The sequence below is a fragment of the Typopeltis vanoorti genome, chromosome 21 (genome assembly GCF_054136105.1).
Source record: "Typopeltis vanoorti isolate ZY-2024b chromosome 21, IOZ_Tvanoo_1.0, whole genome shotgun sequence".
Lineage (NCBI taxonomy): Eukaryota > Metazoa > Arthropoda > Arachnida > Uropygi > Thelyphonidae > Typopeltis > Typopeltis vanoorti.
Genome location: NC_143569.1, coordinates 46408021 through 46431092, shown reverse-complemented (window position 1 = coordinate 46431092; position 23072 = coordinate 46408021). Strand labels below are relative to the sequence as shown.

The window sequence follows — 23072 nt, the reverse complement described above, 5'->3', positions numbered from 1 at the left end:
GGATCAGATCTTCACTTTACGACAAATAGTCGAGAAAGCATGGAAATATAACAAAGATCTGTATTTAAGTTTTGTCGATTTGGAAAAGGCATATGACAAGGTGCTAAGAGAGAAGCTATTCAATACGCTACAGTTATATGGTGTCAATGGGGCATTATATCGAGCAATACTTAGTCTTTATTTGAGTTGTAAGTCAGCAGTTAGAATTGAAGGAAGTACAGGAAGATGGTTTAATGTTTAATCTGGTGTGAGACAAGGATGTACATTATCCCCTCTGTTATTCATTATCTATATGGATCACATTATGAAGGAAAATGGTATTAAACATGATATCAAAATTGGAGATGTTAATGTCAGCTCTTTGCTTTATGCGGATGATGTTATACTTCTAAATAAATCCGCTACAAGTCTGCAAGATTCTCTGACTAAATTGAATAGCTGTTGTAATAGATATGGTATGAAGGTCAGCAATAAAAAGACAAAGACAATGAAAATAGGCAGAATCACTGAAAATGTCAACTGTGTTGTGAATGGAGAACCTGTGGAACAAGTAAAACATTTCAGCTATTTAGGCACGATTTTTACTGAAGATGGTAAATTAAATATAGAAATAGACAACAGAATCAGCAAAGCTGGTATGGTGGGAAGTCAATCGAATAAATTCATATGGAATAAGAGAGAAATTAGTCGGAACACTAAATTAGCTGTATACAAGACAGTGTTCAAACCAGTTTTAACTTATGGATCTGAGAGCTGGGTCAGAAGTAAAACACTTGACCAAAGACTAGAGACCACAGATATGAGAGTCCTGAGAAAGATTAGAGGCATGAACAGATGGCATCAATGGCAATATCATATTAAAAACGAGGATATTAGGAAAGAACTTGACATTGTCAGCATCCAGGAATGCGTTAGCAGAGCTAATCTTAGGTGGTATGGTCACTTAAACAGAATGGGCGAGGAAAGATTAGCAAAACAAGTGTTCTCTGCCAGGTTGGCAGCAAAACGACCCAGAGGAAGACCAAGATATAGGTGGATTGATACGGTACAAAGTGCTTTAGACGATAGAAATATAAGATCTGATATTGTTGGAGTCTTGACAAGTAACAGACTGATTTGGAGGAAAATTGTAGATAGGAAATTAATAATGATGTAATTTTTTTCATGTAGTACTATCATATCCTGTACACCCCTTGAGGGTACATGGCAGGAATTTGATGATGGTGATGATATTAATTTTGCTCCGACTGTCACATAATAAAAACTGAAGTTCCTCTGTATCTAAATATCTGCCGGCCTGTGTTCTAAATTCCTTCCGAACGCTCTCTTGTTTACTCTCCCGTTGCTTTGATACCGAACTTGTCAGCTGTCAATCACACATCAAACTTCTCGGCGAGCATGCGCACTCCTTGAAAATGGTAAGCAAGAAGTTATGTATAAATAATGACTGACACGTTGTCTCTGTTAGCGACAAGAGAGAATGTCTTCTTAAAACACAACTTTTGATAATTTTAAATTACAATAAAATTCTTCTAAGTAATACAAATATCAAATATAGTAAGTACATCAATATTTTTAACTTCTTTACATATCATTTTTGACAAAACAATTTCAATAACGGGCATATCGCAAGTGACGACAATGTGTGTTATGAAACTAAAACTAATAAATATTTTAACATAAACAATTTGTAAAAATATTCAGAATTTTAATTACAATTATTTTTACATCAGTTACATCTTTCTCTGAAAACTTTTTTGTAAAAAAAAAAAATTTAAATATTCAACCTATATCTAAGAAAACGTTTAATGCTTATTCCTAGATCTTAAAAAATAACGTGATTCTTGCTGATCATTATTTACATTCTCAGAATCACTGGTTTCAGAATCATCTGATGCTAGAGATAATTCAGAATTTTCTTCTTCCAATTTACTATACTTGCAAATTTCATTTCTATATCTTTCAAATATTTCATTTAAACTACTTGAATTATGCCTTAAATCTACAGAATCATCACTATCAGAATCGAATTCTACAGGTGTCTGAAATTCTACAGGTTTCTGAGATTCTTTAACCTTATTAACTAAATTAGAGGTATTTTCACATTCCTCTGGTTTATTTAACTCTATATTAACTAACCTATGATATTCTGCTATAATTTCATCCATGTTAGAGTTAATTTGATCATCGTCACTCTTACATTGTGCATTATCTGAATTATGTACCTTGGGATTTCTAAAAATTTTCTGCATTAGGGTTTATTTTACCAAAATTTAATTTTCTCCTTTGCTGCATATTTGAATTATGAGCTTTAAAACTATTCCATTTCCTACTATTTGATTGTGAATGAGATGCACAATTAGTACTAGAAAAACAACTCTCATCTTTCAATATTCTATTCATATTGTCTCCTAATATTACTAAATTTTTACTCCCTAAAAAAGTACCTTTTTAACCTATCAGAGTGTACACTTAAAATTTTACTAGGGTTTTTGACATCTTGAATCTTAAAATTCACAGCAGAAAATTTGTCTAAAATTCTATATGGACCTAAAGCTTTCCTTCCTAATTTTCCAACTCTTTTTATACTAGATTTATCATCTAACAATACTAAATCTCCTGGTGAAAATGACTTATACTTTCTAAAACGATTTATATACTGCCTAGTTTTCTGACAACTTAATTTACTTATTTCACCTACTAATTTGTGAGTAGTGGAAAATTTATCTACTACTGTTTCCAGATACTCATTTATGTCATTGTATCCTGTATTAGGAATGACTGAAACAAGTTCATTAGGAAAGAATGGCTCAAAGCCATATAAAGCAAAAGATGGTTTTTCTTTGATAGCAGAATGAAAAGCAGATCTACGTGCAAATAATGCTTGAGAAAGATATGTGTCCCAATCATTCATTTTAGTGTTTGCCAGATGGGAAAGTATTTGCTTTATATTTCTATTCAGCCTTTTACACATACCATTACACTGTGGGTGGTAAGGTGTTGTAAAAATCTTCCTAACGTTGAGTAATTTACATAACTGTAACAACAGTTCAGATGTGAAATTTTCTCCTTAATCTGAAAGTAAGGTCTGAGGAGTTCCATATCTACAAATAATCATATTCAAAAACTTTCTTGCAATAGTCTTTGCAGTTTGATCCTTCATTGACACTGCTTCTGGAAATCTAGTTAGCATGTCTATGACTACTAGAATATACCTATTGCCTTTTTTAGTAATTGGCAGTGGACCTACCACATCAATAGCAACAGCCTGAAAAGGTCTGGTTGGAATTGGAAATTGTTGTAATGGAGCTTTTCCTCTAAAAGGAGATCTTATTTGGCATGATTTGACATATGTAAGTATGTCACTCTTCATACCTTTCCAGATGTAACGATCCTTTATTCTTTCCCAAGTTCTAGAAAATCCTTGGTGTCCTGCCAAGTCTGAATCATGGAAAGTGTGCATGATCCTAGGAATCATTTGAGTTGGTGACAATATTTTCACTTTCAACCTTCCATCTTCCATTTTTCTAGATAAGAGTAATCCATCTTTATCAATATATAAGTTTTCCAGGTTTAAAAATGTATCCAGTTGAGTTTCACCCTTCAATACTGCTTCATAAATAGTTTTAAGTACAGAATCATCTTTCTGAGCTTGAACAATCTTATCTTTTTCCCATATTTGTGAACTAGGTTCTTTATTCTTTAGTGTCTCAATATTAAACACTTGATCATTATCATCAGGGTGTTTAAAACCTTCAGGAGATTGCTCTACTTTTCCATTGTCACCTGATTTCCTGTCTAAACGGCATTCTAGTCCACACAAGGGCACTGTATTATCAACAAAATTACATGCAAAACTATGACGTTTCAGAAAATCAATTCCAAATATGACTTGTACATTTGGATTAAATGATTCTGGAAGAACTATTAATGGATGACAAACTTTCAATGGAAAACAAGGAATTGAAATAAAAACATTGATTTGTTTATCAGCTGAAATTTCTGATTCAAATATACCCTTTAATTTAATTGGATAACTTAAAACTGAAATATCATTTGGAATTAGAGATTTCATTTTGTTAAACAAGCTATAAGAAATGAGTGAGATATGTGCACCTGTGTCAAGCAAGATTTCACAAGGCACATCTTCAATAAATCCTTGTAGAACTGTCAAAGGATTACCTCTATTAGCATAAGGAGCTAACATACATCAAACTCTCTTTTAAGGTTAGAGCTGTCTTTAGCTTTACCCATGTCTAATGAGTAGTTTGACATTTCTGTCCTTGCCAGTATAATATTGGAATGATAATTATTTCCAGATTTTTCTTTATTCTCTGATTTCTTATGTTGAAAACAAGATTTTTCCTTAACATAAGTCTTTAGCAAAATGACCCGGTTTATTGCATCTAAAGCATTTTGGAACATATCTCCAGTGAGATGCTTTATTCCTGTCAATACCATCAGATTTACAAGAGAAAGATTGATTATCTGTAAGATTATTGGATATTGTTAAATTCGATATCATTTTAAACAGCAGTTCCTGTCCTTGTACTATTGGTCTCTGTTGTCTTTCTATTTCTTCACTAAGAAATGTTTTTAGTTCCTCTAAATTTCCCAAATCATGTAATTGTATCTTGAAATCAGATTCTGGAATATCTTCAGTGAAATTCACAGAAGTTTCCTTAGACTGTTTATTTTTATTAGTACCTTTATATTTTTGAAACTTTCCTTCTTTCACTTTATCTGTAGTCACAATGTTAGGAGAATGAGTTTCATTATATTGAAAAGAGTTCACCTGTTTATTGTTTGAGGAATGAAATATATCTCTGTCTCTCTTCCCTTTCCCTAACAATTTCAAAACACTGTTCAAGATTTTTAACCTTTTTCTTGTATGCTGTTTATTTCAAATTATCTCTAAGGCCATGTCTAAATTGATTAAACAGCAACCATTCCAAAGAGGATCTCTCTTCAGATGAAACATTAAATTCATGAGCAATGCTCCAAAGTCTATGATAGTAGTCTGAATGAAATTCAGAATACCATCATTGACTCATTACTACCTTGAGTGCACTGATGAATTTTCCAAATGTTAGGCCATAATTCTCTTACACTTGAAAATTCTGATATTAGCATACCTTTAAATGTTGCATAACTGTCAGTGTCTCTCAGTAAAGGAGATGTGTTTAAGAATGTTTTGACTTTGCCCAATAATTTACTATGAAGTATAATTAATAAATGAAAATCTGACCATTTTCCTAAATCTCTAATTTTTTCAGCATATTTAAAAAATGTTTCTACGCTTTTACTACTATCTCCTGAGAAAGAAGGTATTACTAAAGTTGGATTAATTAACCTTAAAAATTCCTCATCTTTAATTGAAAAAACTTCACTACTAATATTGCTATCTTCTGTAGCCATTTTATTTGAGTCAAGATTTACTTTCTGGATTCAAAAAATAGTTAAGTCATAACCAATCCTGCCGACTGCGCCATTGTTAATAATTGTTTTTTTTATATAGATAAGGATATTCGTAGATATTATCTTAATATTAATCCTACCATAGAGATGATCTCTGTTTCTAACAATTATTTTTTTTAATTCCTAGTGTACCTATATATTATTATATGCACAAGGGTTCACTCCAGTTGGTGCAATGACCTTAACTCTTTCAGAATCCAAATAAATCACTGACTCAAGACCAAAATACAAAATAAACACATTTAATATAACAAAAACAATATATATATACTTCATATAAATATTACATAACTAACTACAAATTAATTGGATCCAAGGTTTCCTTTTAAAAATAAACTTACACTCAAGACTAGACTAAACACTTTGTTTGCACAATCACAAAATGTTCACAGCCAGTTTCTTTCTCTGTCAAGGCCCTTTTCCGAAGATATGTGACTTTATTCTTCATTTTCACAGGATCCCTTTCATCACTCATGTAGCACACATAAATTCTTCCTGACTTAATTCTGTCTCTTTTCTTCAGTAGAAATAATAGTCAGATCTGGCATCCTTAATATAGATGAAACTTCCTAATCGGAGTTTTCTCGAATATTCCTTTAGAACGTAAATAGCAAATTCTTCTTTTATTCACTAAATGCTTATTGACAGTATTAACTCTTTCAATTAAAAAAAAAACTTACAGTTCTACGATTCCCTTTTCGGAATCTACTATAAATCTTTCAATTAGTGTTTCCTCCAATATTCCGTTTAAAACGCATATAGCAATATTTTCTTTTATTTATTCACATACTTATTCCACATTAAAACTTAATAGTTCCACGATTCCTTTTTTGGAATATACTATTAATTTTGCTCCGACTGTCACATAAAAAAACTGAAGTTCCTCTGAATCTAAATATCTGCCGGCCTGTGTTTTAAATTCCTTCCGAACGCTCTCTTGTTTACTCTCTCGTTGCAGAACCCCAATTTCGAGTTTTCAAAATTTGAGTCATCAGAATTCAAGGAGAACTGGCCTGCCAGTCCGGAACTCTGGGGGTTGGGCTCCAAGGGTGGAGAGCCTCCCTTTTGAAGATTCGACACCCAGGGGCTACCCTTAGTGTCGAGTCATCAGAATTCAAGGAGAATTGGCCTACCAGTACGGAATATGAGGGGGGTGCCGTAGGCATCAGGGGGCAGAGCCCCCTACTACACACACACACACACACACACACACACACACACACACACACACACACACACACACACACACACACACACACACACACACACCATATTCCGTACTTCAACAATGGAAACCCATCTTAAATTTAAAAAGACAAACAAACGAATTGCATCTTATCTGATTTTAGGGCCCAAAAATGTACCTGCTAAAAAGAACATTGCCTTATAACTGCATCTGGATCTCTCTTAAATGAAACAGTTTCTTTATTTCTTCAGCAGAAATAGTTCTTTACCTGAAAATCACTATCTTGGAAATAACTGTAGTGTTCCTAGTCTCAGTTAGATATATGAAAAGTTTACACTTTGCAATAAAGTCCTCAAATTTGAACACTATCTAGTGTTCCTCCTTCAGTGCCTTTTAGAAAAATCCCACAATCCTTTTTACTTTCATCTTTAAGATTCACAATCTTTTTCCTCTTCTTGTACAAAGGATTCCCAAATAAAAATGATTGAACACTTAAAATCAACTCGCTGTATCTTCTGAAACAACCATTAAATTACTGCACTAATGGAACTTCCAATAAGCATTTCTCTTCCTATGTGAGAAACTTTGTTTATCAAGTTCCATAGTTCCTATAACTTTCTTCAACAACTGTTATTCCAGTTACTTTTGTAACATGACAGCTAAATCCGTGTGTAGAGGCTTAAGTGCTCTGAGGACATCATGTTGGAGGCTTAATGGATTGTATACAGCACTCAGAAAGGATTAAAACAGAATTTTAATTCTTCCTATATTTCGTCTCAGTCAATGAGACATCTTCAGGGATTACAAAATAAAACTAATGTAACATAAAAACAAATCACAAACAATTCTAAGCCCAACCACGTGGGTGACACTGAAGTCCTATCTAGGTGGAGCACCCTCTAAGGGTGGTTGTAGGTGGCCTGGAATGTAAAGTGGGACATCTGGTGATAAGCATTTCCCAAATCTTAGGAAGCTTAATGCAGCCATATTTGATAAGATTTGGTTGATTCCTGAGAGCTGCTGCTGATTCTAAGAATAGTCTCTCTCTTTTGAATTTGCTATGGTGGAGCATGGTGGTTTTTTTCCTTCAGATCCCTGTGGGTTGTTCAGGCATGGTCAGCCATGCCTGACTGACCATAGTCATGGTTGCAGATGTATGACTTATGTTCCTCCAGGCGGATAGTAGCTGATTTGCCTGTCTGTCCAAAAGTATGCCAGTTTACAAGAACAGGGTACATTATAGACGCCAGGCACTGAGAGAGCAGGGAGCTGATCTTTTGTAGAGCGGATAAGGGTAGCAAGTTTGCGGTGGGGCTTAGATGCTGTGTGTAGGTTGTACTTTTTTTTTTTTTTTAAAATCTTGGCTATTTTTTCGGATGTGCCACGGATGTAGGGTATGTTGACAGCATTTCTAAACTCTTTCTGGAGAGAAGACCGGGGAATGGGAGGAGGACCTGATTACTTTTTTAATGCTGTGATTGCTGTAGGCATTGGAGCAGAAAGTGTTGTGTATGTGGTCAAACTCAGTTGTAAGGGCGGTTCCATTATATTTCACGGGATACGACACCTTCCAAACCACGTCGCCAATGATATTAGACTGGATGTGGCTTCTGTTCTGACAAAGCTAAACCACCAAAAGCCAACATGTCCAGTAAGGAAATTAAATCTCTACTAGAATTAAAGAAAAACAAGAAAATAATAATCACCAAAGCTGATAAAGGGAACGGCACAGTATTGCTTAACCAAAAGGATTACACAGGTAAGCTGAAAGCTCTATTGTTAGATTGGGCTACTTACCTCCCTATCGAGTACAATCCCACCAACTCACAAATTACAAAACTCCACAGGCTCTTTAAGAAGGTCACTTCTTGGCCTGTGGAAATCACAAATGTCCCACTCAAAGAATCCTTAGAGCTAATCCAAGCTAAATTTCCTCCCGATATCACAGCCCTATTTCAGTTCACAATGAACTCAGGCTATTTTGTTTGGCAAGGAAAATTCTGCAAACAAATAGAGGGGACAGCCATGGGTTCTTCACTCTCCCCACCCTTGGCCAACTTTTACATGGAGACTTTTGAAGAGAAAGCCTTAAACTCTGCCCCACAAAAACCAACCATTTGGCTTCGCTATGTTGATGATGTGTTCTCTATTTGGCCACATGGCTCCAATGCACTCCTCTCCTTCCTAACACACTTAAACAACCAACACCTCTGTCACCTGCCAGCCTGATGGAACCTTGGTTTTCTCAGTCTATAGAAAACCCACCCATACAGGCAGATACATTCACCAACAATCCCACCACCCCTCCTCGCAACAATATGGAGTCATTAAGACACTACACAACAGGGCTAAACATATCTGTTCAAATAACAATGCCCTAACCACAGAACTAAACCACATTCTCAACACTTTCTAAGCCAATGGCTACCTCCCCAAAAAAATCCAAAAAATATTGAAACCAGTAAATCACAACCCCCCCCCCCCTCACAACAAGGATTACTCTAAATCCATCACCATACCCTATATCCAAGGCACCTCTGAAAAAATTACAAAAATCCTAAAAAAAACATGACTTCTTGTTACAGACCATATAAAAAAATTGGCATCCCTTATCTGCTCTACTAAAGACCCCCCCCAGACTTACCAGGTCCCTTGCAGCTGTAAGCTGTCCTACTTTACTGCCTGTTTGGCCAAATTTACCAATTTGGCCAAACAGGCAGGCCAGCAAATATCAGAATCTCAGAACACAAGGACTACATCTGGTTTCACCAATACAGCCACTCTGGTCTTGCTGACCATCTGGATACCTGCCATAGAATACGGTGGAAGAAAACCACGATAATACACCATAGTAAATACACATATGAAAGGCTTTTCATGGAATCAGCTTCAGCCCTAAGAAACAATCCAAACCTCAACAAATTTGGCTGCATGAGACTGCCTCAAATTTGGGAAACCTACATTAGCCCAAGAATACCAACAATGCCCGATAGGGGGGCACCATCAGGACTTTAGGAGAAATAATAGCTTCCTGCTTCTTCCTCACTTACTGTTTGTTGTGCCTGTGTGCACGTGTCTTGTTCTTAAGTTTCTTGAAAATACAACATGACGTTGCCGAAATATTGAAGTATATTAAAATTTATTTTAATGTATATCCTAGTTGACGTTTGTAATTTCCTTAAATTATTTATTAAAAATGCATACCCAACGTCTAATCCTTTCCACGGGAATCAGTATACATGCAGTAGAAACAAATTATGAACTGGACCATTTTTAACCAGTGATCATTCATATCATCATCATCATCAAATTCCTGCCATGTACCCTCAAGGGGTGTACAGGATATGACAGAACTACATGAAAAAATTACATCATTACTAACTTCCTATCTACAATTTTCCTCCAAATCAGTCTGTTACTTGTCAAAACTCCAACATTATCAGATCTTATATTTCTATCGTCTAAGGCACTTTGTACCGTATCAATCCACCTATATCTTGGTCTTCTTCTGGGTCGTTTTCCTGCCAACCTGGCAGAGAACACTTGTTTTGCTAATCTTTCCTCTCCCATTCTATTTAAGTGACCATACCATCTGAGATTAGCTCTGCTAACGCATTCCTGGATGCAGACAATGTCAAGTTCTTTCCTAATATCCTCATTTTTAATATGATATTGCCATTGATGCCATCTGTTCACGCCTCTAATCTTTCTCAGGACTCTCATATCTGCGGTCTCTAGTCTTTGGTCAAGTGTTTTACTTCTGACCCAGCTCTGAGATCCATAAGTTAAAATTGGTTTGAACACTGTCTTGTATACAGCTAATTTAGTGTTCCGACTAATTTCTTTCTTATTCCATATGAATTTATTCAATTGACTTCCCACGATACCAGCTTTGGTGATTCTGTTGTCTATTTCTATATTTAGTTTACCATCTTCAGTAAAAATCGTGCCTAAGTAGCTGAAATGTTTTACTTGTTCCACAGGTTCTCCATTCACAACACAGTTGACATTTTCAATGATTCTGCCTATTTTCATTGTCTTTGTCTTTTTATTGCTGACCTTCATACCATATCTATTACAACAGCTATTCAATAAACTTTCAACAGCTATTCAATTTAGTCAGAGAATCTTGCAGACTTGCAGCGGATTTATTTAGAAGTATAACATCATCCGCATAAAGCAAATAGCTGACATTAACATCTCCAATTTTGATATCAGGTTTAATACCACATTCCTTCATAATGTGATCCATATAGATAATGAATAACAGAGGGGATAATGTACATCCTTGTCTCACACCAGATTTAACATTAAACCATCTTCCTGTACTTCCTTCAATTCTAACTGCTGACTCACAACTCAAATAAAGACTAAGTATTGCTTGATATAATGCCCCATTGACACCATATAACTGCAGCATATTGAATAGCTTCTCTCTTGGCACCTTGTCATATGCCTTTTCCAAATCGACAAAACTTAAATACAGATCTTTGTTATATTCCCATGCTTTCTCGACTATTTGTCGTAAAGTGAAGATCTGATCCTGACAGCCTCTATTTGGCCTGAATCCAGCTTGTTCTTCACCAAGCTTTTCTTCCACAATTCTTGTCAACCGTTTCTCAAGAATACTTGCATAGATCTTGCCAGGAACACTCAGTAGGGAAATACCTCTGTAATTCTCACATTCAGTTTTATTTCCCTTTTTATATATGGGTACTATGAGAGCTCTACTCCAATCATCGGGAATTCGTCCCTCTGTCCAGGCTTTCTGAACTATGCAGTGCAGCCACTGTAAGACTCTTATACCACCATACTTCAGCATTTCTGGTCGAATATCATCTACTCCTGCTGCCTTTCCACATTTCAAGCCTTTGATGGCTTTTTCGACTTCAAGTATGGATATGTATTCCTAACTGCATGCCTGGTCAGTGTTTTTTATCACTGTGCTGTCATCACTGCTTGTTTCATTTAGCAGTTTTTCAAAGTAATTACTCCATACTTCAAGGATATCTTTTTCTCCTGTTTTCATGTCACCTTTATCATCTCTAATTCCTTTTACAGCACTCTTTCCTCCATTCCTAAGCTTTTTCAACAACCTCCAGAATATTTTGCCACCTTCTTGATATTTATTTTCTATATTCTTGCCAAAGTCCTCCCATGACTTTTGTTTAGCTAGTTTTACACACTGTTTAGCTTTCTTACATTTGTCTCTGTATTCTGTAAGAGTAAAAGCTGACTTATTTGCCAGGAACTTTTGATATGCTTTCTTCTTTTCCTTCACTGCTTCTTTAACTTCCTGTGTCCACCAGGGAGTTCTGATTTTTTTATCCTTGCACACAACCTCACCACATGCCTCTCTGGCAGAATCAATCAATGTTTCCTTCAGAGTTTGCCACTGAATCTCCAAGGTTTGATTCCTGTTCTCAAACTCTTTCATTTTCTTTTCAATAATATTTCTGTATTTTAGTCTACAGTTCACATCTGAGAGCTGCTCAACTTTTATTCGCTTTAAAACTTTCCTACATGTTATTCTTTTCAATATGAAATTCAATTTTATCCTGCTCAAGACTAAATAGTGATCACTTCCAATTTCAAATCCTCTGTACACTCTGGTGTCCTGCACCAAGGAGAAAACATCACTATCAACAATAACATAGTCAATGAGACTTTTCTTATTCCTAGCCTCTTCTCTCCATGTGAATTTGTGCACATTTTTGTGTTGGAACATGGTGTTAGTAATAACCAGTCCATGTGCTGAGCAGAAATCCAACAGATATATTGCCATTATTATTAGCTTTGCTCTTTTCTCCAAATTTTCCCAAAATATTTTTGTATGTCTCACAATCATTTCCTACTCTGCTATTTAGATCCCCAACAAGGACCAACTTTTCATTTTTCATTGTGTCAGTTGCTTTTTCTAAAGCCTCAAAAAATTCCTCCACTTCTACCTTAGTAGAACCTTCTGTGGGACCATAGGCACAAATAAGTCTCATTGTCCAGTTCCCCATTCTCATATTTGCCCACATTACTCTACTTGAGACTGACTGCCATTCAAGAAGATTAGCCTCGTATTTTGTGTTGAATACTATGGCTACTCCTTCTTTTCCTTGATTGTCATTGCCTGAATATAACATTTTGTATTTATTTCTCAGAAAGATCTCACCAGTTTTGGTCTTTTTTGTTTCAGTCACCCCTATTATGTCAATCTGCTACTTATCTAATTCCTCAGCTAGCTCCATTTCTTTGCCATTCAGGCTTCTTACGTTGATAGTACCGATCTTTAACTCTGGTGATGTTGAGTTGGGGTTTGTTTTCAGATTTGTTCCAGTAGCTGACTTTTCGCTGTTCGCCCTGGTTCCCTGGCGAAAACAACGGGGGCCTTGTTTAACCGGGCGACGCCCCAGCCGGCATGAAATTTTGTCATGTTGTACCCTTATTTTTTATTTTGGTTTAACCAATAAGAATACAATTTGGTCGGCTAAATCCCAAATTGCCAGCCCATCCTCGTTCGTTCAGTATCAAAGTAGATACCCAACAGGGTGCACCACGAGAAGGTGAGGATTGGACATTAGGTCAGAAGCCCTGGTCGGTTCTCCGCATTCCTTTAAAGGCTATGTGGAGGTCTCCTCTCAGTTATACAGCTTTGACCCTTAAGCACCCCGATCATTCATATTAAAGGATTTAAACAAATGCATTAGCAGATTTATTTATAAAAATACAAAAGAGAGTGAGATTAATATTAAGCAAATGATTTAATATCAATTATTAGACTGTGCATCAAGATTTGTTAATAAACAACAACACAACACAGCTTGAAAAAAAAAGAAGGTAAGGATATTACTCATTACATCCATCACAACCTGTGACACAAACACAATTAAAATTAAGCAAGTTTAGATACCTGCTTTGCTGGTGAAAGAATCTCTGAGAGCTGTTACAATTTAAACTACAAATGATTCTGAAGTTTAGCAGGGAATTTTCAACTGTGTGATTCAAACTATTTGAATCGAAACTTTTAATGCAAACAGTTTGAAATGTGGCCCTAATGGAATCAGTCAATTCATACCAAAGACACATTTTCTTTAAAACTTCCTTTAGATTATTTAGTTTTTGAAAAAATTAACTAGAATAGATCTGCAACAATACAGCAACAAAAAAATTAAAAAAATATTTAAAAACAAAAATAATAATAATGATCAACATTTAAAAAAAGGTGTCTTGTACCTCAAAGACATTTTATGTACATACCATACTTTAGGAAACACTGAATAGAATATAACGGAATTTATTTAAAAAGTTTTATTATGAAACAAAATAACTTTTTTTATGATATCTTATTGTATTTACTTGTTTATCAACAAGATAATCAGACTTAGATTTGTTAGTACCTCTTAGAAGCTATACAGATAAAGCAGAACAGTTATTTGAATCTAGTTTTTAATACTGAAATTATGTTAGAAGAGCAGTATCATATAAAAGCTTTTAAGTTTTATTCAAGATACTTTTTAATGGCATCTTAATGCATTATTTACTTGAAAGTTTATTTTTCACTTGGTTAGAGTATAATAAATTTAGTTTAATCCTTTATCCAAGTGTGAGCAAACAAAGTTTGCTCCTGAAAGTATCTTCAGGACTGGGGTAAGGTGGTACAACTCCAGGGCACCCCTTGCAAAGGTGGAGCCAGCTACCAACACTCCTATCTCAGTATCTCCCATAATGCAAAACACATCTCCTTGTGGATATGTCTAATGTTATGCATTAAGGGAAGGGCCACAACCCAGACTAGTTTCGACCTTTATTGAGGTCTCTTCAGTGGGAGCCAGGCCCAAGTGGAGATACCAGGCAGAAGCATTAGCAGGTCATCTCTACCTATAGGAGTTGCCAAATGGTGTGCCACCCTTTTTTAATAAATTACTCTGGATTTAGAGAAAGACGTTGAAAGTTTATTTTTCACTTGGTTAGAGTAGAATAAATTTATACTGTAAGGTGGTACAACTCCAGGGCACTCCTTGCAAAGGTGGAACTAGCTACCAACACTCCTATCTCAGTATCTCCCATAATGCAAAACACATCTCCTTGTGGATATGCTAATGTTATGCATTAAGGGAAGGTCCCCAGTCCTGTTACCCCAGTCCTGAAGATACTTTCTGGCACAAACTTTGTTTGCTCACACTTGGATAAAGGATTAAACTAAATTTATTATACTCTAACCAAGCGAAAAATAAACTTTCAACATCTTTCTCTAAATCCAGAGTAATTTATTAAAAAAAGGGTGGCACACCATTTGGCAACTTCTATAGGTAGAGATGACCTGCTAATGCTTCTACCTGGTATCTCCACTTGGGCCTGGCTCCCACTGAAGAGACCTCAATAAAGGTCAAAACTAGGCTGGGTTGTGGCCCTTCCCTTAATGCATAACATTAGACATATCCACAAGGAGATGTGTTTTGCATTATGGGAGATACTGAGATAGGAGTGTTGGTAGCTTGCTCTACCTTTGCAAGGAGTGCCCTGGAGTTGTACCACCTTACCCCAGTCCTGAAGATACTTTCAGGCACAAACTTTGTTTGCTCACACTTGGATAAAGGATTAAACTAAATTTATTATGCATTATTTACTTTTTAAGAGTGATATAATTAAAAGAAATATAAACACTTTTGTAAGAATTAATGTGAAGAAATTTTATTATGTGAGACATAGATCTTTACATCACTTAAATATCAATTTCTTACTCCTGAATTATGTCATTAAGTAAATTTTGCTTCTTCAGCATTATTTCTTTTTCATTTAACATCTAAAATGCAAGCATCTGACCAGTGCTCACATTTTAGGTGGTAAATGAATTTCATCTCCAAGAGTGAGATTAGTACTTTGATTATCAAAGGCCTTTTGTTGATGGGATTCACATATATACATACATATTACATGCCATATATTCACACTCACAAAATGTGAGTTCTATAACACTGTCTGGATCATTAAATATTATTCTTGGTGATGGTTAATGCTCAGATCACTTTAATATGTCATCTTTCTAGATTAATCTTTGCTTCACTTTACTTCAAATACTGCTTCATTTATTAATTTAGTTAATGCTAATTGTTTCTTTTTATCTGCTTTTTAGCTAATTTGTCAGATCTGTATTCCTTCATAGCCATTTCTTACAGCATATTTCTTTTGAAAACATGATAATTCATCCATCATCTGCATTAAAACTGCAAGAACATTCTTATAGTTTTTAATCTGAAAATATTCATTAGAAGTCTTTCAGTGAATATTTTGTTAATTTTCAAAAACATTTAACTTGGGAATGCAATTAATAATTTTTGCACAAATGTTTTGTCTCATTATTGGAAAGTTTCTCATAATCAGCATTATGCTTTACTATATAGTTATTCCGGTTTTGTGACCACATCTTTATTAAAGAAAACTGTTTTTAAAACTAAACAAGTACTAAAAACAACATCAAACAAGTTTCGTTAGTTGTCAGACTAACATCTTCAGGGGTAAAGAGAACTAAAAGTTTAACCTTCCAAACGGCTAGGACGTCTATAGACGTCCAACTAAATCTGGATATGTTTCAGCCCACCTGTTGAAAGAACCTGGAAAAGAAGTGCAATTTGACTGTCATGAGGGTTTATCACATTAGAAAGTGTGATAAACCCTCACGCTGAAGAGAACGGTTAATCGGATTGTCTCGCGTTCGTAGCTGCCGTTGCCTATAACAAGAAACCTACTTCCTTATTCCATGCTGGGTAACTGGATTTTAGTTATATAGGATAGACTAAAAATAGAGAAATTATTTATATTTTTGTGTTCTCTTTTTATTGTACAATACAATTTTAATGTCTGGACAAAATAAAGATCTTGTATAATTTCTTCACTTAAATATTGCCTTACCTTGGAGAACCAATTTCATTTTTTATTTTTTTGCGCTAATTTTTTTCTAATCGCTTACTAGAGAAAAGATTTTTCTTTGTTGTCGAAGAAATTAATTACGATAATTATTTGAAATATTCTTTTAAAAAAGAAAAGAAAACTGGCTGCCGACGTTCCAGTTTATATTATTTTTATTTTTGTACAAAACCATCGAAATCGAATAATACTTCACAGATTTCCTTTAGGACACGCTTGAGCAACTTTGCTTTATAGAGAATAACATGAAATTCTTTAATCATATTACTAAATTTTTTCTTCATGTTGTATAGTAATCTACTGTTCTTTGTACTTTTACTTTCTTGGTTTCCTTGTATAATTGGTCATTACAAAATGAAAGTAACAGTTATGATTTAAATTTATATTTTCTGCATAATTCAGATATTTTATTCTCCAATTTTTAAAGTAAGCGATACATTTTCTTATTTTTATCATTCAAAATATGTATATCAAACGTGAAATTTCATTTCCTTTCCCAATAGAATTGAATTTTATTTCGCCTCTGATAGTTTAACCCCCCCCCCCCCCCCCGTTGCATTACTATCACACACCCGAAAAGTGTTATGAAACATAGGTACAGTTTTTATTTAATTCGTTATTTTTCTCTAGTAATTGTTCCACATAACTTTAATTTTTTGATACTGAAACTTTTTGGTGATTATTATAAATTAGCAAATTATAAATCAGAAAATATACATATTATTTCCTGATTATTATAAATCAGGAAATTATGTGATTATTCGGATATAGGCGAAATTAATATTTAAAATCACTGTAATCCTTCAAATGCAATATCAGAATAAAGAAAGCGGAAAACCAAACAAGAAATTTCTGCCTGTAAAATATTCAGATATTGCTTGAGGCTCTTTAGTGTGCTGCATGTTCTATTGTTCTGTTTCTCAGTGGGGGTTAGTAATCTCCATTAGCTTTGAGCTGGGCAGAAAGGAATTACTGGGCAGAAAAGAATAATTAGTAAGTATATTCAAGACACAATTCATTTACAAGATGGCAAGCAGTAGCAGTGACACTCATAGTAAGAAAAGAAAACTTCGTGGGATGCAGAAAAGTTGGGGCCTTCGCCTTTCGAGCAGCTCTTGTTCTACCGATGAGGAGAGAAATCTTTCTAGCTCTGAAGATAGCGATTCTGCCTGTACTTTAGATATGTCTTCGTGCAGAAAATGGGTGATCGCTACTGAACGTACACTAGCTTGTCCACGGTTTCCCTTCATAGGTAAGCCAGGAATTACGGAAGACTTTGACTCCAGTAATATTTTAAGCTCTTTCCGTCTATTTTTAGACGATGATATTCTTTCCTTCATAGTGGAACAGACTAACCTTTATGCTTGCCAACAACATCAGCAAGTTGAGTACAGTCTGCATTCTCACAGTAAACTTTGGAGCCCAATAGATATCAACATGCTCCTTACATTTATAGCACTCTTGATTGTGCAAGGTATTGTGAAAAAGCCCGCTCTTGAAATGTATTGGTCTACAGACTGGATTCTGAACACACCTATGTTTCGTGATGTTATGACTGAAAAACAATTCAGTCTCATCATGAAGTATTGGCATTTTCAGAATAATGAGGAATACGATCAGGCAACACATCCTTGCCCAGTCCTCAACAAAATTTATGATTTTCTGATGAAAATCCGTCAGAAATGTAGATCACTCTACATTCCTGAGAGAGACTTGAGTATCGATGAAAGCTTTATGCCATTCAAAGGTAGACTGAAATGTAAGCAGTATATTCCCAAAAAGAAAGCGAAGTATGGAGTAAAATTTTTTATGCTTTGCGAATCGGAAAGTGGATATCTTTGGGATTTCAAACCTTATATGGGAAAGCAAACTGTAATCGAGCATGATAAATATTCAGATCTCCCCTTGTCGATGCATGCAGTAATGCAGTTACTAGACCCTTTACTGGGGAAGGGTTACTGCATTATAATGGATAATTACTATATGTGTCCTGAACTCGCTGATTTGCTTTTACAGCATTGTACAGATAGTTATGGTACTGTAAATGCAAAAAGGCGAGATATGCCTCCAGATCTGGCTTCAGGAAAGCTATCGAAGGGGGAAATCCAAGCTTATCAGCGAGGGAAAGTCTTTGCACTACGTTGGAAAGACAAAAAAGATGTTTTTCTTCTGTCTTCCCTGCACAATCCATCAACGGAATCCGTGGAGAAGCATGGTTTGAAGAAAGAAAAACCCATTGCTGTGTGTGCATACAACGACACTATGGGTGGAGTCGGCAAGTGCGATCAGCAGCTATCATTCTACTCTGTAATGAGGAAACAGCATAGAAAATATTACAAAAAAGTGTTTGGACATGTATTGGATTTTGTTATTTGGAACAGTTTCCTCCTGCACAAGAAAAAATGTTTGTCTACCACAACATATCTAGAATACAGAATAGAAATTGCGAAAGCATTGCTGCATGCACATGCGCCTTCTTCAGCAAGCAGAAAAACAGGAAATCCTGCCAGACATCTGAGGTTGAACGCTGCTAACTCCAACCATTATCCCGAAAATCTACCACCAACGGCTAATAAAAAAAAACCTGCACGCAAATGTTATGTATGTAATAAAAAAAATATATCAGAAAGGAAACAAAAATCTGGTGCCCTGAGTGTAAAACTGCTTTGTGTGTTTACCCTTGCTTCAAGGTGTTCCACACTGTTCAAGAATTTTAAATTCTGAACAGTATGAAATAAAAAATGTTTGTTTTCAAGGCCATCAAAACAGTCCTTTTCAGGACTACAAATATTGATAGAGGGATACCTGAATGTACTGTTTCCTTTTCATCTTGAAGGCTAATTTTTAAGTTCTTTTTATGACACAGAATGTTATTTTTGAAGGAATAAAATATAAGAGGAACTGGAATAGTCTTTCCAGTTTCCTCTGGAACTGAAAAGAGTATTCCAGGTAAAGTATTTCACCAAAACAATAAAAAATAATGAAATAAAATCTACCTTATATATATATATATAAAATAAGCCTTTTTATGTCATGTTTTTCGAAACGTTTTGAAACTCGGGCTACCCTGAGTGTTGGGTCTTCAAAATTCGAGTCATCAGAATTCAGGGGCGGAACCCCCTTTCGAGTTATCACAATTGAAGGAGAACTGGTCAACCAGACCGGAACACGGGGGATTGGGCATAGCCCCCTAGTTAATAAATGAAATATATAAATAATAACTGGAACATTTTCACCTTGCCAACACTGATGTGATATGGGTTCCAAATTTCTTGTTTCGAAGATATATATATATTACAAAGTTTTGTAATAAAAATTTCTGCTACAATGAAGTTTGACATAATCAACAATATTATTACTACCTTATTTCTGTTTCTCGTATGGGAGAAAAACAGTAAAATGTCACTCTTATAATTATATGAGATGTTATAATGGCAAAAATAGTAAGAAAAAAGTCATTTGCACTTTCTCTTCCAAACACAAAGAAAGAACATTGTAAATTCAGCCAGTGGAAAAGAAAATACTACATATTTTTCTTCTGTTATCTGATTGTTTTTCTTGTAGTACAAAGAAGAAATCACTGCATATAACATGGAGTCTGCAGGAGGGAAAAATCTGGAAATTGGTTACATTATAACGAATAGAGAAATCATGTTAGAAAAATTATTCACGTAAGATTCTAATCTCAGCAGACATAACATTTTCTTCTAAATTACATATCTAAAGTAACTGAACCTTTGCTACTATTTTACACTAAAATGAATGGGCATGTTCCCCAATGATTTATGTTTGTAACAGCTGTCTTGCGAACGATTTATGAAATAAATTATCTGAAATATCCACAAATTGATTAGGTCTATACCCCCCCCCCCCCAAAAATGCACCTTTTCTTTGAAAATAATTCAAATACTCTTTTTCAAGATAATTGTATGATTTAATTTTTAATTTTTGATAATAAAAGTGAAACTGATCGTTATAAATTAAGCAATTATTTTGGCATAAATAATGTATAAGCATGTAAACGAAATGTCAGTATTTCTGTTAGGATATAGGTAATCAACAATCGAAAAGGAAACATGACATTCTTGACATATTCTACACCACTACAGCCTGAGGCACTTTAGTGTTCTCCCCTTTCTTCTCAATAGCACCAAGAGTAATAAGCCTTCAACTTTTCCTCCAGCAAAGAGGATATTACCAAGTATTTATAAGACGTAGATTATTTCAGAAATAGCTTCCAGCAGCAGAAGAAGTAATATTTAGATTTTTTTAAAGAAAAACAAACAAAAATAATACTACTGAACTTTCTTTTTGTGTGGTATGCATATAAACAATTTTGCATGGTGAAAATATAGCATATTATTTCTAAAATTTCACATAATTTCAGCGGACAGTAGAACAGCTGGTTTTAGATTGCAAATAAATAGAACAGAATTAGAAGCTTCACTGTACAATCTGATTGCCGTATATCTTTTGTCAAAATGGTAAAATGAAGTAATTGATTTTGAATGCTGTCTAGAAAAGCTTTCAAACCTGTACACAGAAATTTAGAGTAGTTATGCAATTGAGTTCCAGGAGAGGATAAGGAGGTGGGGGGGGGGGGAGCATCTTCAAAATGAGCAAAAATTTTGAATCATTCCGTATATGATATTTTTGACATTATATTTTCAACATATCTACGAGGATATGCACTAGATATTATCGTAATATGCATAATACAAATAAATAAATAAATAAAAGACGAAGGCGAAGAATCACTGCTAAAATATCATTGGATATAAATTTTTGATACCAAAAGGACACACAATCGGAAACCGAGTAATGCAATTTAGCATTTTAACATTTTTTTTTTATTTTGTCTTTATGAATAACAAAAAATCATTTCTAAAACTGAAATGTGATGATCCATATAATGCTATTTGGCTAGAAACGAAAGCAAAAGGACATATTTATTTCAATAAATATTATTTAAAAATATAAACATTTGACATAACATTTTCAAAGCAAACATTTGGAAATTCTGAAATTCGAAAAAAAAATTATTCAATTATTATACGTAAAGTGAAAGAACGATCAGTGCAACTCTTCCGGTGCACTGATTTGTAGAATAAAATACACCAAATTTACTATTACTAAATAGATTCATTGCAAAAGCTGATCAGTGGTCATTTCAGGATTGATTTTTTTTGCATATGTGAAATTTGTTTCAATTTTTGGGAAGAGACAATAAATCATTATAGGCAAGAAAGGTCAAATAACTTAGGACAGTAAATGAAATTCTAAGCAACACAATAGATATAAAGACAGGGGGACACAAAGGTCACTCAGTAACAGTTAGTCCACTAATGGCTATAGAATAGCCGTAACGAGATTAACGGCGGAGGAAGGTAATGGCATGATAAAAGGCAGAATGCCGACAAAGTTTTGATCCATGAAAAAAGCTAGGGAGAGCTGACTATTTCATCCACACCAGCCGGTTGGGAGGTTAAAGCACAAACTAGAAATTACGAAATTCAGTTCATTTGTTGGTATTGTGAACATCTAAACAGTTCGTTAAAAAAACAAATAACATCTATACAACCATTAATGCGTATTAGCTGGAGACAATGCTATTTGTTGTTGTGTTCTGTGGTTAATGCTCACTTGTTTGTTTATTGGTTTTCTATAGATGGAGAATGATAATCTGTTTTTTCTTTCATTTATTTCTATAAGGATGTCTTATAGAAATAAATAGGCTAGGAAAGGAAGTTTTTTTTTATTTTCTTCTAGTTCCAGAGTGAATTTTATGTTAGGATGTAAGTTATTAAGATAGTCTTGAAATTTCAGTTCTGGTGCTGTTCCGCCAACAAACACAGTGAAAATAGTGTGCAGGAAGATTTCTGCATGCTACTTCACATCACCACCCCAAGCAAAAAATAGCCCTAATAAAAACCTTAAGGGATAAAGCATATAACATCCTAATTACAAAAGAAATACAATACTTAACACAGATCGTACAACTGAATGGTTTCAATACTAAGTTAATTAAGAAAATTCTCAATACAACACCTACAAGAAACTTAAATAAACGAGATTTCAAGAACGCAGTCACCCTTCCTTATATCAGGAATGTAACAGATAAATTAACCAAACTTCTCTACAAATACAACATAAAAGTGACTTTCCTGCCACTTGAAAAAATATCAAGATCTCTTCATCCTCTGAAACCTCCACATCATCCAATGAAAAAACCAGGGATTTATAATATTCACTGTTCCTGTGGCATCTGTTATGTAGGCCAGATGGGGAGATTTTCTTTTTTATTGAAGAATTTTTATTGTTTATTAAAGAAAACAATTTTCTTTAATAAACATGTGGTTACAAAACCGTAATAACTATATTGAACTGCTTAACCACAGCCTCTGCAGGATTATGCTTTTCTGTTCAGGTTTTTTTTTTTAATACATTGCACAATATCATCAACATATTTTAGAAGTTTTGACTTTTACTAGAG

The 23072-nt window shown here is 34.6% G+C and overlaps 1 protein-coding gene across 1 annotated transcript in view; it reads left to right on the top strand.

Moving 5' to 3' along the window:
- The window catches only part of Rpn2 (Regulatory particle non-ATPase 2), a 481557-nt gene that overhangs the window by 157138 nt on the left and 301347 nt on the right, over positions 1–23072 (top strand). The gene's annotated exons all lie outside the window — the stretch shown is intronic.